Genomic DNA, 7043 nt, shown 5'->3' on the forward strand with positions numbered 1-7043 from the left:
GTTTTCAAGTGGAAAATGTTTCATAAGACATAAGTGCCTTCCCAAAGATTCTTGGATTTTCTGAAACTTATAGTGCAAGACAATATGTAGTAAAACTATCAATTGTACCACAATTAACATGAATTCACCCTTATGTCACTGACTTACAAGTAGATTTTGAAGAATACAGCAATACCTTTTCCCTCCCCTCCCCTCCCCTCCCCTCCCCTCCCCTCCCCTCCCCTCCCCTCCCCTCCCCTCCCCTCCCCTCCCCTTCCCCTTCCCCTTCCCCTTCCCCTTCCCCTTCCCCTTCCCCTTCCCCTTCCCCTTCCCCTTCCCCTTCCCCTTCCCCTTCCCCTTCCCCTTCCCCTTCCCCTTCCCCTTCCCCTTCCCCCCCTTCCCCTTCCCCTAGTATATTTGTGGCATACAAATTGTACTTAACCTGTTCATAATTTTCAGAGGTGCCATTTTCAGAAATGACTTAAACCACTTTTGAAAGTAAGTTCATCCTAACTCATTTTAGGAACTTAACTGAGAAGCTTAAATTAGAAAATTAGTTGCACTAGACGGTTACCAAAGTTAGTCAGCATACCCAGAACCTGAGCAATGCTGAATGAATGCATATTTGGTATATAGGTTTCTGAAAATGCAAGGTTACTCTTCCCATGTTATTCCCATAACCAACGGGAACACACAGAGTGAGTGGATAAAATAAATAAATAAAATAAGAATTTTGTGAATAAGTCCTCTCTTCCCCTTAGACTGAAGTGACTATGTAGCTCTAGGATCAACAAATTTGGACACCAGAGGAAATAGAGTTAATGATGTGGGTCTCCAGTACTTTGGTTCTCCTACTTTACTGTCTAGATATGCCTTCATCAATGAGAACTGATGTTGCATAAACACTGTCTCTTTTAAAATTTTATTTTACAGTGTGCAGCCAAGACAATTTTGATTTACAAAAATAGGATGCTGAACATAAAACCAAGCTATCTAGATGTATTGCTTTTACACAGTGTTAATTAAAGCATGTAGGGTATTTTAGGTTTTTGGAATTTAAATCAAGAAAAGAGGATTTAGATCAGTTGAAGTAGAATTTAGTAGAATTTTGTAAAGCTTAATCAAGGAAAAAATATAATGCTTACTCTTCCCAACTTGTGAAAATAGGATGCTAAAAAATAGACTTCCATCCAGAATATATCTAGTTGCCCTCTGAAAACAAAAACTTATTGGGGAAACGTGATTTCAGAACACTGTGTCTACTGAAAAAAACTTATGAGTGTTTACCTCCCCATGAAGAATTAGTTAATATTAGTATCAAACACAAGATGCACAGTTAGGAAGGAATTGTGATGATTGCCCCCACATCCTTGAACAAAAATCTCTGCTACTTTCAAGAAAAAGAGTCTATTAAGCCTACCAGGGGAGTACCCTGCTAGACCTGCTGTCCACAAACAGAGAAGGACCAGTGGGAGATGTGGTGGTCAGGAGCTGCCTTGGGCAGAGCGACCATGAAATGGTAGAGTTCTCTGTTCTTGGTGAAGTCAGGAGGAGGGTCAGTAAAACTTCCACCGTGGACTTCTGAAGGGGAGACTGAATTTTTCAGGACACTGGTAGGGAGTCAGTTCTGAAGGGCAGAGGGGTCCAGGAAGACTGGACACTCCTCAAGAAGGAAGTCTTAAAGGCACGGGAGCAGGGTGTCCCCATGTGCCATAAGATGAGCCGGCAGGGAATACCAGCGTGGCTGAACAGGGAACTTTTGCTGAATCTCTGAGAGAAAAAGAGAGCTTATGTCCAGTGGAAGAAGGGGCAGACAACTCGGGGAGAGTAGAAGGATGTTGCTAGCATACACAAGGAAAAAATCAGAAAGGCTAAAGCCCAGCATGAGCCACTGTGATACAAGATAACAAGAAATGTTTTTACAAATCTATTTACAGTAAGAGGAGAGCCAGAGAGAATCTTCATTCTTTACTGGATGCAGTGAGGAACATGACTACTGAGGATAAGGAAAAGGCTGAGGTTCTCAATGCCTTCTTTACATCTGTCTTTAATAGTCAGACCACTTATCCTTGGAGTACTCAGCCTTCCTGACCAGGAAGCCAGACAGGGAGCAAAATAAACTCTCCACAATTCAGGTGGAAACAGTTAGAGAATTTATATTCCACCTGGACTGTCATACATCCATGGGGCCAGATGGGATCCACCCTAGGGTGCTGAGGGAGCTGGCGGATATGACTGCCGAGCTGCTTTCCATCATCTGTCAGCGGTCGTGGTCAACTGGAGAGCTTTGATTCAAAGACTAAGATTTCTCTTAGAGATATTACTAAAGGAAATAGATACTAATGGTAAAATTGTAGAGTGACCAAGATAATTGTTAATATCTAAGAAGTAAATGAGATCCACATTTTTGTTTTTGCTTTTGGTCTTCATTAAGAATAGAGGCTTAGGAAGGCTAGATTTTGGGGAGAGAGAAATTTTAATATATAAAAATACATATCCATATGTATTTTGTGTCATGCATTTAAATTCAAATGCATGAAGTAAAATCCATTTAAACCCAAATATTGTCCACATTAGCCCATATCTTCACTATGAACTATGCACTGCAGTTATTAATATCTAGCTATTTAGACAGAATCAGGATTACTTGCTGAGATGTTCAGAGAAGCTGCTCATTTGCACTGGATACTAGCTGGAGCAAGATTTTGTGCCAGCATTTGTGGACACATATAAAACACATCCTCTATTAAAACAGATGCAAGTGATTGCAATTTAATGCTACTCAAGTATAACTAATTGAATAGTTTAATTAGCTAATAAGGCTTATATTGAAATGAGCAGTGCTTAATGAAAGGGACAAAAATGCTGAATATAGTATTTACATTGCATTACATAGGATAGCTTGAAAACAAGTTCCACTTCCCTAATAAAGTAGTTATATAAACAAAAGTTTTGTTCTGTTTTGTTTTGTTTGTTATTTTTATTTTCTATAACCATATTTGTCTTTTTAATTATATTTTTCTCTTAATGTCTGTACACATGATGAATAGATAATAACCTTGAATAGATAAGAACCTTGGCTGTAGCACAGAACACATCGGTGTTTGCATGCCATTTGAAAAGAGAGAATGGAGAAGAGTGGAAGGTCATCATGTGGCCTGCCAGAGCAGTGGTGCTGTCTGTGAGCTGACAAGGAAGAAATTTTGTTTCTAACTATTAAAGCATATTCAGTGGATTTCAATGAAAATATCAGTCATGCCTAAACACTGTGCTGTTTTGCCTTTCCCTCTTTGTGAAGGAGTTTAGAAATGCCTGCAACACTTCAGGCCAAGAAGTTTTCCATTTCATTTCCCATAACATTTGAAAGATAGCAATTGCTGCACACACTTCCTATTAAAAGTGGTTTTAAAAGCTATATTAAAATACAAAATAAAGTATAAATAAGTGCCCTTACTGGGAAATACTTCTCCAGAGAACAGACTTCTGTCTGTGCTTTCTAAAGTTACAGGCCTATCTGCAAAAAGGCTTTGGATCCCTGGAAAGAAAGGTTATTCAAAGACAAAGTTAGCCAAATATTGGGCACATCAAAATCACCGTGTCAGAATGATACAGTCACTGTTTACCAAGTCATAGTCACTCCGTGTACAGTATATAATTTTTTGCTTATGCATGCAGAGTCCAGGTGCTTTTGTTGCCCTAAGAACACTCTTGGACGTTATCATTCACACCGGAAAGGATATGTCACCATCTAAGAGATGTGTTATTTTTATCTGTTTGCTGAAAAGTAAATAAAAGAGATTTTGAGATAGCATTTTTTCTTTTTCTTTCTTTCTTTCTTTTTTTTTTTTAAATTATTATCACAATCAGCAGCCCGCTTCTTATTCCAGAGACTCGGAAATAATTAATCTGAGAACTGTGTTGATTCATGCAATTTGACGGATGTGTTTAATTGTCATTCTTTTGCTGTGCAAATGAGATCTACAAAAATATACATAATCGACAATATAAATATTTTTTAAATATTGGCTAATCAAAATGATTTGTGTCAGGAATCCAATTCACAACTTACAATTAATATCCTGTTTACCAATTCATGCTAAAATAAACACTAATTATAGCACATGTTTGCTTCATAAATGCTCTGGTTTAGGTTGTTAAGAAATGCTTTGTGTAACCTGATTGTGTTTTATTTTGCAATTCTGCACAACTGCTTGGTCCCATAGAGATGGCAAAGCTATACCACACATGGCGGCTAAACAGCGTATGAATTAAACTTCATATAAGCAAATTTCTTTGTAAGTAATTTATATTGTATGGTAAACTTGTATCCAACTAGAACAGCAAATTAAAACATTAATCACATCTGTAAAATTTAAGGCCTTGTGCATACAGAAAAAATATTAGGGATATACATTTTCCTGTATTGCTGAAATAAATATTGTACATATGGAAGCCAGTCTAATCCTTCTCATTATAGTGTGGATGAAGATGAACATTAAGCCCATATAACATTTCTTTCAGAATTAGTCGATAGCTCATTTTAGTAGGTAGCACATATTTCCAAACCTGAAATGCCCACATTCAATCAGATTTGCAGTCTCTTTCCCTTTGCTGCTGAAGCTTTTCATCACTGTTAGGTAACCACAGTGATTATTCCATATCACATACTGATAAGAAGGCAGAACAAGCTCTCTCCCCAACGCTGAGCAGGTTGTAAACTGTGGCAAACTAACTTGCTCTGAAATTATCAAGTGTTCCAGCACCCCTTAGCATTACTAACATAGGCAGACTGCCAGCCCCCTCGCCAACATCCAAACCGTCTTCCTCTCTTAACCACATTTTTATCCATCTGCTTCACAAGGCAGCCCACATGCTTTGACTTACTTCCATATTTGAGTACAATGTGAGTTTACTTTAGATCCAAGCCTTTCTCTGGCATTTTACTGAACGTGATGCTTTTCTGTGGATAGATACCTATCTCTAGAACATGGAGTTTAACACAATAAGTAATGCTAGCTTTATCACCTTGTTACTTAATACCATATTAATGTCCCCGTCCATGACTGAAAACAGCCTAGACCATCCTCCTCTAATAACCACATAGGGATCCAAAATATAAAAAGACACTCCCTCGCACATGAATGGGAGGCATAGCTCACACCTGGTGGTAGGTGGGAAGGAACAATTAAGCTTACGTTCCTCCAGACTCTCCCACTTGTCTGCTCTGCTCCACCTCAAATAAAAAAGAGATTGGGACAAGACTGGGTGTGAGGAAGAAGTGGCTGAGTTTGGGGTCTTACCAGCCAATTTCTGAAGGGGGAACTAGGTACTAATCTGACTAGTTGGGGGTTCTTCACTGATTGCACAGCTTGCGTAAGTTCAGTTGGCAATGAGAAGCTGTTGTAGCTATAGCATGGGTTTTATTGCGGGCTGGTGTACTCTTTGTTTCCTCTATGAAAAATTATATTTATTTGACCTTTTCTTGACTTGTAATCAACCTGTGTGCTTTGTTGTTCTCTTACATTTGCTTATGCTTTTATTCAGTGATCACTTTCATTCCCAAGTGCTTGAAGCTTTGTTACCATACTGAATGATCAGTCTGCAGAGTTCAAGAAAAATCAAGAAAATGATATGGCTAATATGCCATTGTTTGCCATTGCTTGCCTGAGAGCTAGGAAGGTATATCCTGTAAATAATACTTTGAGATATTATTTGAGCAAATAAATGCTTGTGATTTCTTTTGTCCCAGTAATGTGTTTAAAACAAATTTAAAATTGCTTACACTGAAATGATGATTGGTAATCATCATTGGTATAAAGATGCAGCTCTAGAGAGTCACAAGAGAAAAGTTTATTATTTTTTTTTTTAAAAAAATCAGACTGATAACTCAGTATAAATTTATTTGCACATTTCTGCATATGCATGTGAATTATTATGCATCACTGTAATACTTCGATGTATATACATATCACAAAACCATGAAATATATTTTTGAGGTTATCATGCTTTTTGTAGAGAACAATATTTTTAAAATGGCATCCAAGGCAGGATACATTTTTTAAAGTAGCATCAGGAGAGAGATATCTAGTGGGATTGTCAAATTCCTAATTCCAATTAAAAATTAAATGAGAATGGATCCCAAAAGATTATAGAAAGATTTACTAGGCATGTTTCTCAGCATTAGAAATATAAAGACTTACGAGATTCTTGAAAAGGCCCTAATTATTTAGGATGGCTTTTGGGGAGGTGTGTTGTTGTTTAGTGTTATAATGTAATATCCACTGTGCTCCTGCCTGGGGCAGAAAAGAGAAATGCAGACCTGGAGTTCACTCCTCAAAATTGAGAATCACAAAGTTTAAAGCATTTCCTATCTGAGGATTTATGAAATGTCTGCATCATACCATAAGGGCCATATACAATTGGTTTAGCCAACTCAGAACTAATTCAGCTGGAACTAGCTTGCTCTTGCTTTGTCCACAGCAGTGTTACTGTTAAGTTTCATGCTCTGAACTTACAGCCCTGGGGGAAGAACCCAATGCATGAATGCCATTTTTTTCCTGACAGGTATGATGTGTGGCAGCAAGTGTTTCTGCTTGAGGATTCCCTCATTGCCTTTGGTTATGAACCACTGCCCCAGCAAGATCCAGCTGCTGCCCATAATTCCTAGCCACATCCCTATACCAAAGTGACTTCAAGAAGACTGCTCGTATGGAAGAGCTGTACACTTTGCAAAACTCTGAAGGACAAGGACTGGCTTTATTGTATTGCTACCTTGTACCATGTAAATACTGCTCAACATCCTATTAAAAAGCTACATTTAATAAAAGAAATGTGAAATTACTTTTCTTTCTTTTATATCATGTACTCCTACACCCATTTACCCTTACACTTTGCTGGTAGTGCACACAAAGTAATGTGCACGCAGGTAGGATGGCTGCTTCTGTTTTAAACCCAGAAATGCTCTGTGAACTACTACTTTCACTCTGTGAAATGGCTACGGGAAGGCAAAATCCAAACTTTTTTTTTTCTTTTTTTTTTTTAATGAATCTGATAGACTAACTGCT

General features: G+C 38.0%; 1 long non-coding RNA gene across 1 annotated transcript; it reads left to right on the top strand.

The window, feature by feature from the left end:
• Positions 1-5104: 5104 nt before the first annotated feature.
• On the top strand, positions 5105-6809 carry LOC125183111 (uncharacterized). The gene is made up of 2 exons (XR_007164301.2): positions 5105-5352; positions 6544-6809. It is a non-coding gene; the product is annotated as an uncharacterized lncRNA (long non-coding RNA).
• Positions 6810-7043: the final 234 nt, after the last annotated feature.

This window comes from Anser cygnoides, chromosome 3 (assembly GCF_040182565.1).
Source record: "Anser cygnoides isolate HZ-2024a breed goose chromosome 3, Taihu_goose_T2T_genome, whole genome shotgun sequence".
Classification (NCBI taxonomy): domain Eukaryota; kingdom Metazoa; phylum Chordata; class Aves; order Anseriformes; family Anatidae; genus Anser; species Anser cygnoides.